Below are 22,776 nucleotides of genomic sequence, written 5' to 3' on the forward strand. Positions count from 1 at the left end.
GCTGCTGTGCTCAGCCTTGCCTCCCCCTCCCCAGCTCCTTCACAAACGGGACCCTCCAACCCTCCCCGATCTGTCCATCTTACCCGCTTCTCCCAGCCTGCCGGATGGCGGACAGGGGTCACCTTGACACGTACCTATCACCTTGAGGAAAAGGTTTTAACGGAGCATGTCCGAACCCTCTGGGACTCTCTCTCCACCAGCACCACAAGGACCATGTGCCTGGGGAGTTCAATCCCACCTGTGGAGACTTCTCCCCACCCTAGGCCCTCAGCCACATCCACGGCACAAGTCAGAACTAAAACAGAAACAGAAACCAAAGACCACATCCTGCCGGCACAGCCTGCGGGTTACTGCAGCCAGCTCTGGGAGCCCACTGCCTGCTGAGGTGCAGCCCTGGCAGATGAAGCCCCAGCACTCAGAAAGGCTCCTTTTGAGGGCAGTGTCCCACCAGACACCTCCCACTTCCTGGTCTGCAGGCTTTTTCCCCAGGAAAAACTTAGTTGCAGGGAGGATGAGATGATGGTGCACCTCTTCCTCCAAGTGCATAAGCTGTCCCTAGGCCTCACTGACATTCCCTATCCCCCAAGAGGAGATCCCAGGGGACAGGGGACATGAGGCTCCTTTGAGGACTGCAGGACCTGAACCAGAAGTTCTTGGAACATATGAATGAATGATGAGCCCTTATAGCAACTAACATATGGATGGAACTTAGATCATCTCTCATGATTTTCTCAGGCTCCTGAGGGGCAGGAAGGGCAGAAATGGTCACCTCTATTTTAGAAATGAAAATACAGAGGGTTCAGGACATTAAGAGATTTGGCCAAATCCAAACATTTGATTCAAATCCCAGTCCTCAGCCTCCAGAATCACCCTGTCCCCATACAATGTGCCTTCGAACTGCTTCCCACCCAAATCTCATCCTTAAGGCACATGTCTGCATGCAAGGGTCTTCAAGTCAGTGTAAACTACTTAGTCCGTTCCAAGTAAGCTGCTTATTTTGCTAACTTATAGCTGAGTTTGTCCATGCAGCTTCTGGTCAATATGCCTGAGACGCTGCTGGGACCGTGAAGAAGCAGAGACCACCGGCCTGTTTCGAGCCCCGTCATCTCTCCTGCCCTCCTCTGCAGCCACCATTCTGACTCCTTCTTCCAGACCCTGCTCCCTCCTCACTCCTTTGCGATGCCGTCCCACAACCTCCAGGTCATTCCATCACTGATGTTCCCAGGGGGATCTGACCATCCTTCAACTGAAACATGTCATCCCATCTTAAAATTCTTTCTATGTAGCCGGGCACGGTGGCTCACGCCTGTAATCCCAGCACATTGGGAGGCCGAGGCGGGCGGATCACGAGGTCAGGAGATCGAGACCATCCTGGCTAACACGGTGAAACCCCATCTCTACTAAAAGCACAAAAAATTAGCCAGGTGTGATGGTGGGCACCTGTAGTCCCAGCTACTCGGGAGGCTGAGGCAGGAGAATGGCGTGAACCTGGGAGGTGGAGCTTGCAGTGAGCCAAGATCGCACCACTGCACTCCAGCCTGGGCGACAGAGTGAGACTCTGTCTCAAAAAAAAAAAAAAAAAATTCCTTCTATGTGTCTGTTTCCCCCACCACGCTATGAATTTCTTGAGATCATAAAATTTCTGCTGGATGGATGGACAGGCAAGGTGGAGAAGGGCCCAGCTGCATTTAAATTCTTGGGCGACTGAAACATCCAATGTTACTAATCAAACATAGCAATGTCTTGTGTTTTTCTCTAATTTATAGGCCACCATCACAGATGAGCCATACCTGTTGGTTTACTACAGGCAAGGCTGTCTCTGCAGGTGAAGGAAGCAAGGAGTGTGCTCACTCTCCTTTCTCCCATCTCCAGGAGCCATTGCACCACCAGAGAATGAAGAGAGGCAGAGTGGGCGGCCTGGGTTTGCACAATACAGAAGACATGTCCAACATCACGCAAGGAAGACTGGGGCAGGAACAGACTGTTCCAGGCATCAGGGGAGATACTGCAGGCTCCTACGTGGGCAAGGGGCCAAGTGCAGGTTCAGGTCAGAGAATAACAACTCCTGTTCTGTTATTTCTACAATGTGCTGGCACTCTCAAAAGCCACATCAGTTTTCATGCACATAGGATTCACTTCCCAAAGAGGCTACTGGCAGGAAATTCCCTTCGCACCATTTTCTCTCCTTTCCTATAACTATTTAAGGTAAGCTGAGCTTGCAGGATTGAGTCTCTGCTTCTCTGACCAGAACCTAAAAACCAGATCTCTCTCCCCGGCCCCTCATCATCTCCTTGGCCTGGAACCTAACACTGGAGCCAGAAAGCATGCAGGCAAATACTACCTCTGTTTTTTTACCCCCACTCTCCTTTTCCTTAACACTCCCCAAATCTCCCTGTAAAGGAAAAAAAGTTTTTTCCTTCTGCTCTCACACTCAAAGCAGAACACTTCTGTGACCAGATATGGGGTGGGCGTGGAGGAGGGCAGATATGCCCCCCATATCTGGTCACATTTCTCCAGCGGACACCAACTGGGTCTTCTACAGTTCATTTAAACTCTGATGCTATCTATCCTGAGATAGCAGCAGATCCCACATTTTGAGGGCTCCGTCCCACAAGACTGCCCCCACTTCAGAAGCCAGTCACAAGTAGATCGTCACCTATACTTCTGAACAATTGGTTATAAACCAGGGTTCCCATGACCCCCTCCTTGGGTTCTATTAATTTGCTAGGATGGCTCACAGAACACGGGGAAACACTTACCTTTACTGATTTATCACAAAGGGTGCAGATGAACAACCAGATGCAGAGATGGATAGGGTGACGTATTGGGGGGTCACCCACCAGCACCGCCACATGTTCAGCCACCCAGAAACCTATCAAATCTTATTCAAGAGTTTTTATGTAGCTTGATCTCCACCCTCCCACACCTTTCTTGGAGGTTGGAGGGTGAGGCCAAATGTTCTAATCCTCTAAGCATTTGGTCTTTCTGGAGACTGGCTCCATCCTGAGGCTGTCTAGCCCCTCCACCACCCCACCACTTCCCCAGTAACTTCATTAGCATAAACTCAGGTGTTATCAAAGGTGCTTATTATGAATAACAAAAGACATTCCTTTCACTCAGGAAATTTCAAGGGTTTTAGGAGCTCTATGACAGGGACCCGGGACAAAGACCAAATACATTTCTTATTACACCACACTCTGACCCAGGTGCCCACAAAGTAGAGAAGATGCCTAAAGGCCCACTGGGGAGCCCTCTGGTTACTCAAAGCCCCCAGTTCTTCCCACGTGACTCAGAACAACCACTTTTACTTATCCTAGAGTAAGAAAAGCCCTGAGCACAAATGGATCTGGTAACTTCCTACACCAAGGAGGGGCCAAACTCAACTACAAAAGCAATCAGTATTCCAGATTCCCTGAGGGGAAAGCCTGTGTCTGTCCAGCTCCCCCAGGAAGCAAGGAGAGGCCCAGGCCGTGGGGGCCTGCCTGGCATGGGGAAGGTGCATGGAGATGGGAGCCAGGCCCCAACCCCACGGGGCCCTGTCCTTCCCCTCTGTGCCCCTTGCTCTGAGCTTGGAAGCTGCATTGCCCTAGCTGCCTGACATCTCACCCCACTGTCTTCTGTCTCACTTGGAGGCCACCTGTCCTTTCCCTCTCCTCTCCCCCTTCCTCCTCCCCATCTAGCCCACTCTATCTCACATGCCCCTCTCAAAGTCCCCCACTGAGCAAACCCTGACCACCCAACTCCATCACCTTGGAGGGTGGTCTCTGGTCCCATGTCTATTTCCTCCCATTCCCACCCCCAGCAATCAGTAGCTGCTGCTTGCTGCCTGAAAGGCTGGACAGCTGCTGGGCTCTCTAATTAGCTGCCTGGCCGCTGTCCCAGAGTGAGGCATGTGTTACTGTAAAGAGCTGCCTCACCTTGCCTTCATCAATAATCCCCTATGCAGATCCCATCAGGCAGCGGCTGAGAGGCCCTAGAATACTCTGCACATGAGACCAGCAAGCCTTCTCCTGTCAGTCAGAAAAAAGAGGCAGTGGCCTCACAGCCTCACTGGCAAAGTGACCAGGATTTTATCTGGATTCTCCCCACTACTGCCCATGTCCTTAGGGTGTCCTGGAGGTTACCCTGCCACACTGCACCTTCAGAAGCGATGGGGACCCTGCCCCTTTGTTGCCTCACCAGGGAGGCAGAAAGAAGCCCAGCAGGGCTTTCAGAAGACAAGCCTGGACCGCTCTTATGGTGTGACAACAGGACTCCGCTTTTCACAGCCTGTACAGCCAAGCCACCTAGAGATTTCTAAACAAGGAGGGAACTTAGTCCAAGAAGTCCTGTGGTAGCTGGTTTGTTTATTCAAGGTGTTATATTCCAGCAGTCAACAAATATTTACTGAGACCCAGTGAAGCCCAGGTACTGTACCATGTGTGAACAAGACAATGTTCCTGCCCCCTTGGAGCTCACAGGCAGGTGGGAGATCAGCAATAACTAAGCAGCTCCAAACATACTATAATTTTTAATATTATGCCATGAAGATGGGGAAGGCCAGGTGGGGGAAATAAATAAACCGGATGCTGGAAGGTGAGTCTTAAATGTTAAGGAGGTAGCATTTGGGCATAGGTTAGAAAGATGAGAAGAAGCCATGCAAAGAACTTTGGGAAAAGCATTCCAGGCAGAGAGGACATTTAGTGAAGAGACCCTGAAGTAGGAGAAAGTTAGACAAGTTTGAGAAACAGCAAGGCCAGAGTAGCTGGTGTTAGGCACAGTTTATCTTCAAAGGTTTCAGTTCCTTGTTCTTTGTTCTATTCTGAAAGTAATCTTACCCATCCATCTATCAGCCCTCCCTATCTCTGTTGCACCCAAACACGCCCAAGCATATGCCATCACCTGTGTACTTGTCTTTCCCGTCAAGTGCCCACCCTTGCCTCCTTTGATGATGTCAACAGTAGCCAATCGGAATTAGTTTAGATTGTGCGGTCCAACCCCAGCCAACACAGGGAGGACACAGGAACAGGGTCTGTGTTAGGGATAAAAACCCCTGCTCTCCTTTGTTCAGTGTGCTCTCGTGATCGTAACTGACACGGGCAGCACCCTTCTGCAGAAGTAAATTGCCTTGCTGAGAAAACTTTTTTTGCCTGAGTGCTGGTTTCACTTTGCGACACCAAGCTTTATTTCCAACACTGAGGGTCAGCGTGCTTTGGATGCTGTCAATACCCTGCCTGTTGGGGTGAGCATCAGGCCCCAGCCTGGCCAATCACAGCACCACATTCCCCTGGTTCTGTGATTGGTTCAGGGATGGATACATGCTCCAATCAGAGCCAATCCTGAGATTCTTGTTGGAATGGCCACAGAGACCACAAAAGAGGCATCCTTTTCTTTTTTGTTTTGGACTTGGAGCTATAAGGATGTCAGTCTGAAATTGACAGAGTAAGGCCAGGGGCAGTGGCTCACACATGTAATAAACTTATTTATTTATTTAAAAATAAATTTTTTTTTAATTGAAGGATGAGAGTTGTTCTGGGGAATCTGTGAGAGTTGCTGTCTGCTCTCCATCTGAACCAATCGGTACTGTTCCTTTCCTTAAGTAACAGTCCACAGGAAAGGCCAACATGCACTCAGCTGGACACTGACCCCAGCCACACCAGGCACCTCCACCATAAGCCTTAAGCCCAACAACCCCTGCCCTTCACTCAGCCCCTTACTGGACAGCTCCATCTACTGAGAAAGCACCCAGTCTTGCTAATGCTTAAAATATGGCGCCAAACAGCACTTAGGCAAGAGTAATTAAAGGGAATGTTATCTCAGTCAGTCTCTCATTAACCATGTAATTAGACTGCTGAAAATAATTAACATTCCTTTTGACAAAGGATAAGAGGACCCATTACATTCATTAGGACAGCCTCAAACCAGCCTGAGAAAGGCCGAGAAGAGAATTTAGAAATGAGACCCAAAGAGGTTATGCAGCTTTCTCAAGGTCACAGTGCTAGTAAGGGCAGGGCTAGGATTTGAAGCCAGGCAGTGTGCCTGTGGGTTCTGTGCTCTATCAGAGAAGCAGCTGTGGGGGCTACAAGGTTTCAGCCAGCAAATCCAGGCACAGGAAGGGCCCTGAATTGGTGGTTATTGAATCTGGAGCAGCCAGGCCAATCGGCCCCGCCCCCACACACCATGCTTATACTCTGGACACGGGTTGAGAGGTAGGGGATGCCTAGACCAGCTCTTGTCAGTGCTCAGCAGGTACATCCCACCCTCCTGTCCACAGCCGGTGATGGCTGGCTGTGGTGCACAGAATCAGCATTCACAGAGAGGTGACCTGAAGACCCCAAGATCCAACAGAGGAACACAGAACGAAGGCTCGCCCAACATTTGACAAGAACCAAGGCTACAGAAGAAGCACCAAATTTTAAAAACAGAAGTGGCCAGATGCAGTGATTCAGGCCTGTAATCCCAGCGCTTTGAGAGGCTGAGGTGGGAAGATTGCTTGAAGTTAGGAGTTTGAGACCAGTCTGGGCAACATAGTGAGACTTTGTCTCTACATAAAAATTTAAAATTAAATAAAGCAAATGGGGCAAAATGTTAATCACAGGTGAATCTGGGTAAAGAGTATATGAGTGTTTTGTACTGTTCTGGCAACTTTTCTGTACATTTGAAATTATTTTTAATAAAAAGTTTGGAGGCAAAAACATCAGGGACCCTCTTATTAGGACAGGGGGTGGGGCCCAGGAACAGACATGGAGGCAAATCCAGGGAGAACCACACTGGTCATCAGAGGTCTCCACTGGGCACAAAAATTCCAGCTCTGGGGTTTCCGCCTGCCAAATCCCTCCTGGAAACATTTCCTCTTCCAATTTGGCCCTCCTTTTTCTTGCTTCTCCATTGATTTACTCCCACCTCCTCCTCCCAGGATCAACAACCTTGCAGAAGGCATCCATCCTAATGCCAGAAGACGGGGTTAAACTTTGGAGTGTATCCGTATATGTAGTTAATATTTCCTGGAGATATTTTGACACCTGTTTTGTCCACAGCCCATAATAATGAGTCAGGTTACATTTGTTAAACCACAGCCTTCTGGATTTTTTTTTTTTTTCAGATGGAGTTTCACTCTTGTTGCCCAGGCTGGAGTGCAATGGCACAATCTCAATTCAGTGCAACCTCTGCCTCCCAGGTTCAAGCGATTCTCCTGCCTCAGCCTCCTGAGTAGCTGGGATTACAGGTGCCCCACCACCATGCCCAGCTGATTTTTGTACTTTTAGTAGAGATGGGGTTTCACTGTGTTGGCCAGGCTGGTCTTGAACTCCTGACCTCAGGTGATCCACTCACCCTGGCCTCCCAAAGTGCTGGGATTACAGGCGTGAGCCACCATGCCCGGCCAGCCTTCTGGATTTTATATTTTATTTCCCCTAAAGTTACATGCTATTCCAAGTCACACTGCCTGACTTAGGCCTTGAGGCCATGTTCCTACCTTCTGATCTCTCAGGCAGGCTTTCTAAGGTAGGTGCCCCATTTCAACACCTCAGCACCATCACAACCACCTAATTCCAAAGCAAAGCCCTCAGACACAGGCACAGCCTCCTCAGGTTCACTGTCACAGCTGTGTGTGGCCATGTTAGATAACGCACAGCCAAACAGCTGAAAGAGTCTTTACCCACTGTAGTCCCAGCTATTCAGGACACTGAGGTGGGAGGATTGCTTGAGCCCAGGAGGGCAAAGCTGCAGTGAGCTGAGATGGTGCCACTGTACTCCAGCCTGGGTGACAGAGTGTGACCCTATGTCTTATTATTATTTTTTAAAATTTTGTATCTATTTATTTATTTATTTTGAGACCAGGTTATGAGACTGGCTAATTTTTGTATTTTTGGTAGAAACAGGGTTTTGTCATGTTGCCCAGGCTGGTCTCAAATTCCTGGGCTCAAGTGATCCACCCATCTCGGCCTCCCAAAGTGCTGGGATTACAGGTGTGAGCCACTGCTCCCGGCGTTTTTTTTTTTTTTTTTTTTTTTTTTTTGAGACAGGGTCTGGCTCTGTCACCCAGGCTGGAGTGCAGAGGCACGATCTCTGCTCACTGCAGCCTCTGCTACCCAGGTTCAATAGGGTGTGCGATGACTCTTGAGAAATTAGTTTGTGAAGAAAAGGAGAGAGAAAAGCTGCTGGAAGAGAAGTAGACGTGAGAGAGGTGTCCTCCCTCTCCCTCCCTCCTTTCTTCCTATTCTTTTCCCTTCCCCTTTTCTTTCTTTCTCTCTCTCTCTCTTTCTTTCCTTCCTTCCTCCCTCCTTTCTTCCTATTCTTTTCCCTTCCCCTTTTCTTTCTTTCTCTCTTTCTTTCCTTCCTTCCTCCCTCCCTCCCTTCCTCCCTCCCTCATTTCTGTCTTTCTTGCTTGCTTGCTTGCTTGCTTGCCAGAGTTTCATTCTTGTTGCCCAGGCTGGGGTACAGTGGCGCAATCTCAGCTCACTGCAACCTCTGCCTCCCGGGTTCAAGTGATTTTCCTGCCTCAGCGTCCTGAGTAGCTAGGATTACAGGTGCCCGCCACCACACCTGGCTAATTTTTGTATTTTTAGTAGAGATGGGGTTTCACCATGTTGGCCAGGCTGGTCTCCTGACCTCAGGTGATCCGCCCGCCTCAGCCTCCCAAAGTGCTGGGATTACAGGCCTGAGCCACCGTGCCTTTCTTTCTCTCTCTCTCTTTCAAGATAAGAGAGACCTAAGGATGTTTAAATGGTAAGGAGAAATCACAGCGAGGGAGAGCTCGTGGGTGGTGTATATGCTGCGGGCACACACGAATGCCCTGGGTTGTCTGGGGTCATGGGAGGGCAGCACAGTGAGCATCCGTCCCGAGGTTAGGCCAGATGCATGTGTCATGGTCATCCCCTTTACAGAGAGGAGACCCAGGCACGTGGAGTTAAGTGTAACCTGCCTAAGGTCATACAAATACCGAGACACTGTAGCGCAGGCCGAGAACGCAGGTATCCCAGTCCTGGGCCCTCCTTCCAGTGCTGGGATGAGGAAGAACTGACGGGCAGCTCCGTCAGCACCATGGTAGGTGGGGAATGCCACAGATACTTACAAGTGGACACCTGGAATGCAATTCCCACGTGACCAACAAAAGAACTCTCCCACATGACTTTGGAACGTTCTACTGGACATCACAGAGGTAAAATGTCCATTTATAATTATCTATATCAAGATCCTAACTCCCTTTCTAAAATAAACACAGGCGGTTTTTGCACGATTTTAACACATGCTGAGTTGTCTAGGAACACCATTAGCATGCAAAACGGAGGGGATACTGTACTTTATGTTCTTTTGAGCTTCACCAGGAATGGTTCAGCATTTTGGAAAGTCACGTCAACCCCAGCAGCACCTCTCCTGGTATTTGAGTCACCCACACAGTACACCTGTATCTTGTGGGTGTTTGTGGATGTTACATTCTCGGTGAGTCTATGTAAAGGTTCAAGCATCTGACTGCATCCTTCTGCCTTCTGTATGGTTGTGCCCAAGCAACCACGTATTAGAATACATAATGATGTATTGCTGGGGCTCAGAAACCAATACCTCAAGGTCTCTCTGACCTTCTCCCCACTACCCGTCAACACTCCCAAAGGAGGATGAAGTTCTCTGAAGTTCTTTTATCTGCCTAAGATCCAGAACCACCAAAGAGAACAATTGTTTTTTCTTCTCCTCTGTAAGACCAAGAATGTAACCACACCTGAAAACCACACCTGAACAGACCCTTTACAGATTAATCTCTGTTCCCGATCCATTCATTCCTCCCTCATAATCTTTTATTACTCATCAACAGAATTCCTCTTTGCCCCTCTCCCATACCTGGTTTGCCAAGACGTTCTATAAGCTTCTGAGCCACGATGGGGGGTGGGCAATCACTCTGTGGTTCTCCCTGTGCACACATTAGTAGAGTTTATATGCTTTTTCTCCAATTAATCTGAGTTTTGTGAGTTGATTTTTCAGCAAACCTTCAGAAGGCAAAGGGGAGACTTTGCTTTGACCCCTACAGTATTATAACTAACTTTCCCTTTATTTCTTTCTCCTTTAGAGTATGGTTGAGGCATTATACTGACTCTTAAAAACTTATATTTGCAAATATTTACTAAATAAAAGACAGGGCTACCATTTCAGATAATGTGCCCTAAAAGCAAGGGAAACTGCAATGCCAAGAAAGACGAAGGAATGAGCAGAATTAGGGTGGCTTCAAGTGATCAGTCTCCCAGAATAAAGGCAATGTGTTTTGTTGTTGTTGGTTTTTCTTTTTAAGACAGAGTCTCCCTCTGTCGCCCAGGCTGGAGTCCAGTGGCGTGATCTCGGCTCACCGCAGCCTCCATCTCCTGGGTTCAAGCAATTCTCCTGTCTCAGTCTCTCGAGTAGCTGAGATTATAGGTGCACACCACCATGCCTGATTAATTTTTTTTGTATTTTTAGTAGAGACAGGGTTTCACCATGTTGGTCAGGCTGGTCTTGAACTCCTGACCTCAGCTGATCCACCCACCTTGGCCTCCCAAAATGCTGGGATTACAGGCAGGAGCCACTGAGCCCAGACAAGGCAATGGTTTTATTTATTTATTTATTTATTTATTTATTAGTTATTTAATTTTAGAAACAAGGTCTTGCTCTGTTGCCCAGGCTGGAGTTCAGTGGTGTGATCATAGGTCACCATAAACTCAAACTCCTGGGTTCAAGCAATCTTCCTGCCTTAGCCTCCTAAGTAGCTAGGACTACAGGCACATGGCACAACACCCAGGTAATTTCTTAATTTTTTTGTAGATATGGGGTCCTGCTATGTTGCTCAGGCTGGTCTCAAACTCCTGGCCTCAAGTGATCCTCCTGCCTCGGCCTCCCAAGGCACTGGGATTATAAGTATGGGCCACTGTGCCCCACTAATTGTCTTTTATTGATATCAACTGGGTACACAGACAATGTAGTCAACCTCTGGAGCTTAAGAAAACTATTCAGTTTGGCACCTTTGGGAAATTTCATTTCCCTGATTAATTCAAATTACACTATATCTCAGCGTTTTCCAGCATAGTGACAATAGGTAGAAGACCACAGGTTATCTGTACAGGCCAGGGAAATGATAAATGTTTCAATGTCTGGAGGCAAAGATGTGTTTAGATGAAGTCAAATAAATAGGTGCCAGGCTTGGTCTGTGGAATATCTTCCTTAATGGACAAGAAGATGAGTAAACAGTATGTAAGAGGATGCTTTAGTATATTTATGGAAAATGCTATATCGTGAGGAAGCATGGACAGGAATAGGGGTAGAGAAGTAATGATCCCAGAAGACCTCCAATAGGTTAAAAAGGCAGTGCCAGAAATACTTATGGCTCAGACTCTGAGAAGGGCTGGTTATTTAATGGTGGGGGAAAGGCAGCCTCAATTCCCACAGGCATGACCATCACTGCTAAACAGGGACAAAGGGTTAAAAAAAAAAGATATGCCCTTCAATTGACGGGATAGCTTATTCATCCTCCACCATCTGAGGACACCTGGGGGCTGGGGATTAAGGAGGGGAGTGGTCTCCTGGCCAGTGGAAGGTCCAGAAACAGGACTTTTTAGGCCTGGCTCTACCATTGACACTTGCAACTCCCAGTCATAGCTCCTCTACAGTTTTTGCATCAAAAAAGTGAATAAGGGTACAGAGTCTCTGCCCGTAGTCCCAGCTACTCACGTGGGAGGATACCTTGAGCTATGATCACACCACTGCACTCCAGCCTGGGCAACAGACTGAGACCCTGTCTCTTAAAATAAATAAATAAATAAATAAATAAAAAACAATAGGCCACGTGCTGTGGCTCATACCTGTAATCCCAGCACTTTGGGAGGCCGAGGTGGGTGGATCACGAGGTCAGGAGTTCAAGACCAGCCTGGCCAACATGGTGAAACCCTGTCTCTACTAAAAATACAAAAATTAGCTGGGCGTGGTGGCGGGCGCCTGTAATCCCAGCTACTCGGGAGGCTGAGGCAGGAGAATCTCTTGAACCCGAGAGGCAGAGGTTGCAGGTGAGCTGAGCTCTCACCATTGCACTCCAATCAGGGCAACAAGAGCAACATTCCATCTCAAACAAAACAAAACAAAAACAAAAACTCAATAGAACACTTTAGATTCCTTTATTGTGCGTTTCTGTGTTGCTTTTATGATTTCCCATGTGCGTTTGGATTTTTTTTTTTTTTTTTTGAGATAGAGTCTCACTCTGTCCCCCAGGCTGGAGTGCAGTGGCGCGATCTCGGCTCACTGCAACCTCCACCTCCCGGGTTCACGCCATTCTCCTGCCTCAGCTTCCCGAGTAGCTGGGACTACAGGCACCCGCCACCAGGCCCAGCTAATTTTTTGTATTTTTACTAGAGATGGGGTTTCACTGTGTTAGCCAGGATGGTCTCGATCTCCTGACCTTGTGATCTGCCCGCCTCGGCCTTCCAAAGTGCTAGGATTACAGGCGTGAGCCACCGCGCTCAGCCTGGATATTTTTTAAAGTTTTAAAACATCCAGTCAAAGCAGCTATAAGAATTAATCAGCAAATTGACTCAAATGAATAGCTGCATCACCTTCCAGATGAAAGTAGAGGAACAAGGTTCATTTGGGATCCAAAAAACATCCAGGTATAGGAAATGCCTCCAGGTATACTTGGGGGTTAATAATAATAATAATAATAATAAAGAAAATGCCTCTAGGAGCCAGCTGCTTTGCATGAGCTAACTTGGCCTAAGGGCAACAGGTCCCAACTAGCTTGAACGAAATGCAAACCTCCAGCAGGTACTCCCTGCCCTGAGGACACACCAGTTCATCCCAGAGTCATGGCAGTGGAGTTAGGAGAAATGGAGGGATTGTCTCACAGGCTAGAACTAGGGTGAGACAAGACATGCACTCAGCTCAGACACAAAATTTAAGGGAGTGCCAAAATATTTAGTAATCAAGATAAACGATATCATATTATTTTTATTTATTTATTTTTGAGACAGGATCTTGCTCTGTTGGCCAGGCTGGAGTGCAGTGGCATGATCACAGGTCACTGCAGCCTCGACCTCCTGGGCTCAAGTGATCCTCCCACATCAGCCTCCCAAGGTGCTGGGATTACAGGCATGAACTGCTGCACCCAGCCAAGATAAATGATATTTTAAAAAATCAAGTTGGTAAGCCATGGCCACAGGCTATAGTTACATTGGAGCCAGGGCTGAGATTAGGGACAGGCCAATGAGGCAGGGTCCCAGGTGAGGTTCTGTTATGTTTGAAGAGCCCAAAGACCTGTCCGGCTCCAGTGCCAAAGGCATCTCTGTTGAGGAAGGTCGTATAGCACCAAAGTCCCCTATCTAAAACCCTTGGAATTCAGAATTCTAAAGATTTTTTAAAAGGCAATGTAGAGCACATATCATAAATTACATAATCCTCACAGCAGGGTCTGGGGCAGCACCTACTAATCAAGCACATTCACGTTTCTATGGTGACATCTATGAATATTCATACCGTGCGGTGTGAGCCTCTGTTAGACCAAGTCAGATTCTTCTGTCACTTGAGTGAAAGAAAATCTTTTGGTTTTATAGTGCTTCAGATTTCAAAATTGCAGATAAAGGACTGTGGGCCTTAATAGCATGACGTTAGGTCTCCTAAAGAAAAAAGGCAACAGACTGGGCGCTGTGGCTCACACTTGTAATACCAACACTTTGGGAGGCCAAGGTGGGTGGATCACATGAGGTCAGAAGTTCGAGACCAACCTGAACAACATGGAGAAACCCTGTCTCTACTAAAAATACAAAAATTAGCTGGGTATGGTGGCATGCGCCTGTAGTCCCAGCTACTCGGGAGGCTGAGGCAGGAGAATCACTTGAACCTGGGAGGTGGAGGTTGCAGTGGGCCGAGATCGTGCCATTGCACTCCAGCCTGGGCAACAGAGTGAGACTCCATCTCAAAAAAAAGAAAAGAAAGAAAAAAAAAAGAAAAAAATGCAACAGATAGGACCCAAACTTTTGTTATAAACTTGTGCTGAAAAAAGAACTGCAAAGTCCTTGCTGGTGATCACCCAGAAGGTGATTTCTTTCTTTCTTTTTTTTTTTTTTTTTTGAGACTGAGTTTTGCTTTGTTGTCCAGGCTAGAGTGCAATGGCATGATCTCAGCTCACTGCAACCTCCGCCTCCGAGATTCAAGCAATTCTCCTGCCTTAGCCTCCCGAGTAGCTGGGATTACAGCCATGTGCCACCACGACTGGCTAATTTTGTACTTTTAGTAGAGACGGCATTCCTCCATGTTGGTCAGGCTGGTCTCAAACTCCCGACCTCAGGTGATCCACCCACCATGGCCTCCCAGAGTGCTGGGATTATAGGCGTGAGCCACCGCGCCCGGCCCCAGAAGGTGATTTCTAAAGGTCAGTCAAAGCCAAAGCAGAGTGACCACAGGGCTTATTTCCCAGCAGCCAACCAACCAACCTTATTAAATACTTTCTGTGTGTAAAACCTTGTACAGGGTCCTGAAATGTATTAAGATATACAAAACAAAGTTCCAGCCTTTGGGAGCTTAAAAATTAGTGGAGACAATATGGTAAGCAAAACAACCATGGAATATTAAAAACTGAAGGGATATCATCCGGACACACACTTTAAAGATGAAACCAATGTTCAGGGAAGTTGAGAGCCTTGCGTAAGTTAGCAGACAAGCAGATAACCGCACGCTAACAAGCAGATAGTGGCGCTGCACGGAGAGATCAGGATCTGTGTTTGCCAACTGTTGTTCACTGTCCTTTGCATAAAAGCACATAATAATTGTGACCTGGTGACAAAATGACAAGAGGAGTTTAAAGATCCTAACAGAAGTGGTTTTGGTTAAACAAACTTTTGCAGCAGAGATGGTCTCTGGCTTCTAAAAGGACTACAATTTGGGTAGGCAGCAAGGCAGGTGAGTGCCCTTCAGGCAGTGGAACAACTGAAGCAGGGGTGGGCGTGTGTATGCCAGATTAGTTGTGCAAGTGGATTAGGCTCTAGGAAAGGGCATAGAAGGATTTCCTGGGGGCGCTGGGGAGATACGTTTGGAAAAGCGTGTAAAGGCTATGGAGAGCTTGAATGACAGGGCGAAGGACGTCAATTACCTCCTAAGGCAGCATTTCCCATCCCTGCATGCCACCTTCATGACTCGGCATGGCTGCCCACTGCCCTGCGGGAAATGACAGAGGGTAGTAGTTTAACAGTCCACACTCTGGAGTCAGATTCTTTCCATTCAAATCCCAGCTTTGACACCAATTATGTGACTTGGACATGCTGCTTCACCTCTCTGCCTCAGCTTACTTATTTTTTTAATTATTTTTATTTTTTATTTATTTATTTTTGAGACAGAGTCTAGCTCTGTCACCCAGGCTGGAGTACAGTCGTGCGATCTCAGCTCACTGCAACCTCCACCTCCTGGGTTCAAGCAATTCTCCTGCCTCAGCCTCCCGAGTAGCTGGGATTACAGGTGCTCACCACCATGCCTGGCTAATTTTTGTATTTTTAGTAGAGACAGGGTTTCACCATGTTGGCCAGGCTGGTCTTGAACTCCTGACCTCGTGATCCGCCTGCCTCAGCTTCCCAAAGTGCTGGGATTACAGGCGTGAGCCACTGTGCCCAGCCTATTTTTTAATTTTTATTTTTATTATTTTTGAGACAGGATCTCGCTCTGTCACCCAGGCTGGAGTGCAGTCGTGCGATCTCGGCTCACTGAAGCCTCTGCCTCCTGGGTTCAAGCGATTCTCCTGCCTCAACCTCCTGAGTAGCTGGGATTACAGGTGCCCACCACCATGCCCAGATAATTTTTGTATTTTTAGTAGAGATGAGGTTTCACTGTGTTGGCCAGGTTGGTCTCGGACTTCTGACCTCAAGTGATGCACTTACCTCAGCCTCCCAAAGTGCTGGGGTTGCAGGCATGAGCCACCGTGCCCAGGCTCAGTTTGTTTGTAAAATAGAGAAAATATAAGTACCTTCCTCATGAGGATTAAGTGAGAAAGCATGTTTACTGTACTACAAACAGCAACCTGGCATTATAAGCTATCAATAAATGTCAGTTGTTGTCACTAACCTTTTCATTTAAGTCAGTTTTTTTTTTCAGTTATATATGTACTGTAGCCTTGTTCTAAGCAATAATATCCACAAAATCATGGGCTTATTGTGACAATGATGGTTTTGATGATACACATATATCAAGATGTTAAATCAAAAAAATAAATAAAAAACAATAGGCCATGTGCGGTGACTCACACCTGTAATCCCAGCACTTTGGGAGGCCGAGGTGGGTGGATCACGAGGTCAGGAGTTCAAGACCAGCCTGGCCAACTTGGTGAAACCCTGTCTCTACTAAAAATACAAAAATTATCTGGGCGTGGTGGCGGGTGCCCATAATCCCAGCTACTCGGGAGTCTGAGGCAGGAGAATCTCTTGAACTTGAGAGGCAGAGGTTGCAGGTGAGCTGAGATCTCACCATTGCACTCCAATCAGGGCAACAAGAGCGACACTCCGTCTCAAACAAAACAAAACAAAAACAAAAACAAAAACACAATAGAACACTTTAGATTCCTTTATTGTGCATTGCTGTGTTGCTTTTATGATTTCCCAAGTGCGTTTGGATATTTTTTAAAGTTTTAAAACATCTAGTCAAAGCAGCTATAGGAATTAATCAGCAAATTGACTCAAATGAGTAGCTGCATCACTTTCCAGATGAACACCAAGGTGCACCAAGATGCAACAGGTGTAATGCTCGTAAGTGTGACACCAAAGAAGGATGCGCATTTTCAAAAGAGGTGCGCAAGGGCCCCTCTCTCAAGCTGAGGGTATAGAGGGTCAGAATGGGCAGAGACTGGGGAAAAATCTTTGTGGAGGAATTTTGGGGTTGCTGTTAGTGTGCTGTGATATCTCACCCTGTCCCCATAGAAAACTGGCCTTCCTGTCAAGCTGGTGAGAGGGGAATTCACCAGGACCACTCAGGAAACTTGATGTCTGTCCCCTGCAACTGGGAGGACATGGTGGACTGGCATCTATTCACCTCTTGAGACATCCAAAGGGTGGGACACAAGTTGGCCATCTGCTGTTGGAGGAGCCAAGGGAGACTGCTGAGCTGGGGTCAGCCTGCCTTCCCAGGTTCACTGTGCCCAGGGATGTGTGATTGTTTCCTTGAACTAATGTGGGCCACATGCACTAATGTGGGCTGGCATGAGGTCAGAGCAGGTCTTCTCTGAGATGGTCTCTTGGGCAGACTGAAGGACCTTAGCTGAAAGAGGCTAGAGGTGAACCACTGGATTTCAGGGGCTGAGGAAGGAGCAATGATCTAGAATAGAGGATAATTTGCTCTTTTTTTTTTTTTTAAACAGATTCTTGCTCTGTTGCCCAGGCTGGTATGCAGTGGTGCGATCTCAGCTCACTGCAACCTCTGCCTCCAGGGTTCAAGCAATTCTCCTGCATCAGCCTCCCTGGGATTACAGGCGCCCGCCACCATGCCTATCTAATTTTTGTATTTTTAGTAGCGACAGGGTTTCCACCATGTTGGCCAGGCTGGTCTCGAACTCCTGACCTTGGGTATCCGTCCATCTCAGCCTCCCAAAGTGTTGGGATTACAGGTGTGAGCCACCTCACCTGGCTGATAATTTGTTGTTTTCAAGACAATAGAAGTGAGACATCCCAGCAATTGGGAGGGTAAGGAGAGTTCTCTGAGAATCCGATAAAAATATGGACCAGGAAGCTGGAAGCCAGCAGAGTGTACCCAGTGAGCACTTTCCTGCCCCTCCCAGTCCAGTGACAAAGGAGTGGATGTATTTTTATTTTATTTTATTTTTTAGTTTTTTCCATGGGACTCTGCTTCATAAAGCGGGTGTATTTTGTACCTAGTTGAGACTATGCTTGTAAGACTTAAAGTGATCACAGAACCGTCTCCTATGAATAACCAGAAAAGTTACAGGGCCTACGTTTTCACCCTAGACCAGGGAAAGAACTAATCCCACTGGATAAACATAAAGAGACAGTGGGAGGCAAAATGAAGTTGCTTGATGAGTACATTCCAATGAGTCATGTTTCTTTACACTCATTAGAAACATAGCTATTAAAATGAAATGTTTGTCCTTGTACCAAATGAAATCATCTCTCATCCCCCCAGTAGCATGGTACCCCCCATAAAAATAATGGGGATAGGGGAATAAGAGGTGAGGAAAATGTAAGACAGGTAGGGATGGAAAATATTGGTTTGGTGGGTTCAATGGGAACTCATTTGCTCCTCAACCTTGAATATGATGAAATGAAAATAGAAGGAATGAAAGAATCCAAGGGTCCTTAGAAAATGGCTTTGTTTGGGCCAGGCGTGGTGGCTCATGCCTGTAATCCCAACACTTTGGGAGGCCAAGGCAGGCAGATCATGAAGTAAAGAGATCGAGACCATCCTGGCCAACGTGGTGAAACTCCATCTCTACTAAAAATACAAAACTTGGCTGGGGGTGGTGGCATGCACCTGTAGTCCCAGCTACTCAGGAGGCTGAGGCAGGAGAATGGCTTGAACACGGGAGGCGAAGGTTGCAGTGAGCCGAGATCGTGCCACTGCATTCCAGCCTGGCGACAGGGCCAGATTCCATCTAAAAACAAAAAAGGAAAGAAAGAAAAAGAAAAAGCCTTGTTCAAAGGGAACTGAAGATAGCCTAGCCATAGCCCAATTCCATGAACAAAGAAGACGTGGCCCCTGAGTTCCTGGGCTGAGTATATGGTTTAGCCTTGCCCTTTCAGGTAGTTAGGGCAACAGAGGGGGTTATATTCTCGCTAACACTGAGTTGCCCAGAAAGCACCAGCTAAATTAGCCAGGTGCTAATATAGGTGGTGCAACTACAGTCCTAGCTACTTGGGAGGCTGAAGTGGGAGGATTGCTTGAACCCAGGAGTTCAAGGCTACAGTGAGCTATGATTATGCCACTGCACTCCAGCCTGGGTGACAGAACAACATCCTGTCTCTAAAATAAACAAAAACAAAAACAAAAAACATCAACCAGAGACCTCAAGTTCTGGAGACCCAAGTGGCAGAGGAGCAGGGATAGGGGGAAGAATCCTGGACTGAAGCAGACCCTGGAGTCCCCAGGGTCTCGATCTTTTGTCCAAGCTGGAGTGCAGTGGTGTGGTCACAGCTCATTGCAGCCTCGACCTCCCAGGCTTAAGTGATCCTCCCACCTCAGCCTCCCAAGGAACTGGGAGTACAGACATGCGCCACCATGTCCAACTAATTTTGTGTAAAGACAAGGTCTCACTGTGTTGCCTAGGCTAGTCTTGAACTGGCAAGTGATTCTCCTGTTTCCATCTCCCAAAGTGCTAGGATTACAGGTGCGAGCCACCCTGCCTGGCTCAGTTTAAGTTTTAAGACAAGACATAAAGGTTGCTCCCCATGACATAGGAATGGTGAGTATAAGGGTGTACAGACACCACCTCTCAGCTGCCCCACTGAAGCGGTTAAAAGAGCAACGACTGGGCTGGGCATGTTGGCTCACGCCTGTAATCCCAGCACTTTGGGAGGCTGAGGCCGGCGGTTCACCTGAGGTTGGGAGTTCCAGACCAGCCTGACCAACATGGAGAAACCCTGTCTCTACTAAAACTACAAAATTAGCCGGACGTGGGGGCGCATGCCTCTAATCCCAGCTACTCGGGAGGCTGAGGCAGGAGAATTGCTTGAACCCGGGAGGTGGAGTTTGCTGTGAGCCAAAGTCACATTGCACTCCAGCCTGGGCAGCAAGAGCTAAACTCCATCTCAAAAAAAAAAAAAAGAGCACTGACTGGTCCTAGTCCCCCTTCTTGAGAAGGGACTTCCTCCAGCTCTGACTTTGTCCCTTAGCTTCCAGTTTGGCTTCTTTCTCCTTCAACACCATCTCTTCCCTCCCAGCTCTGACTTCTGACAGTTCCAGACCAGCTGAGTTATTTCCTGAAAAAGGCTAGAACCTCAGCCTTTCTCAGGAAAGGCTGGATCATCTAGCATTATTACCTGAAGAGAGGTTAGAGAATATCTTGTCCAAATGGTAAGAAAACTAAAAGCCAAAAAACTTGCATCACACGCCCAGAGTCACTGAGCTGTGAGGAGAACCCAAGTCTCCTGACCCCTTGCACACTGTTCCATCATACAGCCTCACGCTAGCTCTCCAAGAGGGGTCAGCTCACCTTCCTTGGACCACCACCTTAACCCTCATTCCTCTTCCATGAATACTTCAAAATGGTGGAAGAGGCCAGGTGTGGTTCTGCACCTGTAGTCCCAGCTACTTGGAAGGCTGAGGCTAGAGGATCCCTTGAGCCCAGGAGATAGAGGGATAGAGGCTTCATTGAGCTAGGATTGTGCCACTGCACTCCAGCCTGGGTGACAGAGCAAAAGCTTGTCTCAAAAAAAAAAAAACAAAAAAACAAAACAAAAAAAAACCAGAAGACAATTAACTTGCTTGGAACAAACAAGAATGGATCCCAATCTACTAGCTGGTCACCTTTGAATGGAGAAATCAGTGGCTATAAATACTTTCTCAGAAGAACAGAATAATCTCATGTTTGCTTTACTTTGCTCAGTGTAGCTGGGACCCCAGAGTCATAATCAGGTCTCCACAGCTGAATTATAATGATGGGCAGGGAAAGGCCCAGAAACTAGGTTGGAGGATGAGGATTGGGGTCAAGAATCTGCAAAGATAAGCTTCTATGACTAGTGGCAGTAGGACAACAGAAATAAAAATGTTGCCCAAACAGACCGTTAAGCAAGAGGAAAATTTTGGTTTCAAAATGAAATGGGGTTTATGAGAGGTATTCCTATGCCAAGCAGAAAGCGTGTTCCCTTTACAGTAACTCCCAGGCCATCTGGTCTACTTCCCTCCTGCAGGGTACAGACCTCTCCTTACTGAACATTCATTGAGATGATGTTTTTCAAACGAGAATCTGTACTTCTGTCTCCTTTTAACTAGTTGTGTTTAATCCACATCAACTCTCTCTTTTTTTTTTGAGATGGAGTTTCACTCTTGTTGTCCAAGCTGGAGTGCAATGGCGTGATCTCTGCTCACTGCAACCTCCACCTCCCAGGTTCAAGCGATTCTCCTGCCTCAGCCTCCCAAGTAGCTGGGACTACAGGCACGAGCCGCCATGCACAGCTAATTTTTGTGTTTTTAGTAGAGATGGGGTTTCACCATGTTGCTCAGGCTGGTCTTGAACTCCTGACCTCAGGTGATCCACCCACCTCGGCCTCCTAAAGTGCTGGGATTACAGGCATGAGCCACCGCACCTGGTCAATTCTCCTTTTTATGTGTTAACCTATACTGCCTCCACTTTTACCCTCTCCCCAACATTTGGTCTATTATCTGATCCAAGCTTATAAAACACAATAGATTCAGACTGGCTGGGAGATGTGGCTGATCCCTGTAATCCCAGCACTTTGGGAGGCTGAGGCAGGAGGATGGCTTGAGGCCAGGAGTTTGAGACCAGCCTGTGCAACATAGCGAGTTATAAAGACTCTGTCTCCATATAAACAATTTTAAAAGTAGCTAGGTATGGTGGCACATGCCTGTAGTCCTAGGGAGGCTGAGGCAGGAGGATCACTTGAACCCAGGAGTTCAAGCCTGCAGTGAGCTATGATTGTGCCACTGCACTAAAGCCTGAGCGACAGAGAGAGAACCCGTCTCTAAAAAAATTTTTTTATTAAAAAAAAAAAAGAATCAGATAGATCTCAATTCAAATCCCAGTTTAGACACTTACTAGCTGTATGATATGGGTGATCACTTTATCTTGCAGAGCCTCAGTGTTTCCAGCTGTGAGATGGGGATAATTAATAGTAGCTATCTCATTGATATGAGAAAAGAACATATGTAAATGCTTAGCCTAATAAATGGTGATTGTCATTATTATTGCCATGATCACTGAAGCCAGCTGAAGCTCTATTTGTGGAATTAAGTCTCAGAGGGCTGAAATGGGCTGTCCAAGGTCACACAAGTGAGTGAGTCAGGGAGGGATCCCAGATTTCCTGATTCCTGAAGCCTTTGCCAACCATCAGCTCACACACAGACAAATCATTGCCCAATGACCTAGAAATCTGGGTATCTGATCACATCCAAGTACCACAGCTGGTGATTTAATAAGCACTCACCATGTGTTAGAAACTGTGCAGGCTATATGAAAGCTTTATAGCATCTACAGGTCAGTATAAGAAGGTCATCTCATTGCTTATGCCAAACTAAAAAAAAAAGAAAAAGAAAACAAGACAAAAATCTGGAACCGCTGCTTGTGTTGCCCAGTGGTAATGATATTTCTTGTCCATGTGTGTTTTAAGAAAGTAGATGAAAGTAAGACCAATGCTCTGGCTGCCTTATTCCTGGCTTTGAAAAGGCCTTTTTGATTGGGAACAAGGGGAAGAGAGATACTAAGGACTTAGGGACTAAAATGGGGTTTGGCCAAGGACCCCAATGAAAAAGGAGATGGGGGTTGTCAGTGGGCTAAAAACAAGTCCCTGTCGGTGCTCTGAAGAATGGCAGTTATTGTCAGCAAGGTGGGCTTCTCGCTGCACCAGGGCCTGTCCCTCCACTGACTGTGCAAGCAATGAAACCATGGAGCCCCAGGAAGCACATTTTATCTTGAAGCATGAATCACCCCTCAGAAGTCTAGAAAAGAATCCTCTCTTTGTGGCCCTCCAATCTCCTTGGCTGGCATCCCTAGCTCCTCAGGGCTGATGTCAAGGCCTTACTAAAACTCAGGGTGAGTGACCTTTCCAATGGAAACGGATCATTCCAGAAGCTCATGTGACAGGGGTGCCTCTTAATAACTGAAAGGAAACAATGAATGAATGGGCCAGC

General features: G+C 47.3%; 1 protein-coding gene across 2 annotated transcripts in view; it reads right to left on the bottom strand.

The window, feature by feature from the left end:
• Positions 1–22,776, bottom strand: part of TMEM229B (transmembrane protein 229B) — a 44,159-nt gene that overhangs the window by 17,111 nt on the left and 4,272 nt on the right. Inside the window, exon 1 of one of the 2 annotated variants that reach the window (XM_016926966.4) lies at positions 15,071–15,158. The exons of the other annotated variant lie outside the window; for it this stretch is intronic. The gene's annotated coding sequence lies outside the window, so the exon portion shown is untranslated. Of the gene's footprint in view, positions 1–15,070; positions 15,159–22,776 lie in introns of those variants that run through there. 2 annotated transcript variants of the gene reach the window in all.

The sequence above is a fragment of the Pan troglodytes genome, chromosome 15 (genome assembly GCF_028858775.2).
Source record: "Pan troglodytes isolate AG18354 chromosome 15, NHGRI_mPanTro3-v2.0_pri, whole genome shotgun sequence".
Classification (NCBI taxonomy): Eukaryota; Metazoa; Chordata; class Mammalia; order Primates; family Hominidae; genus Pan; species Pan troglodytes.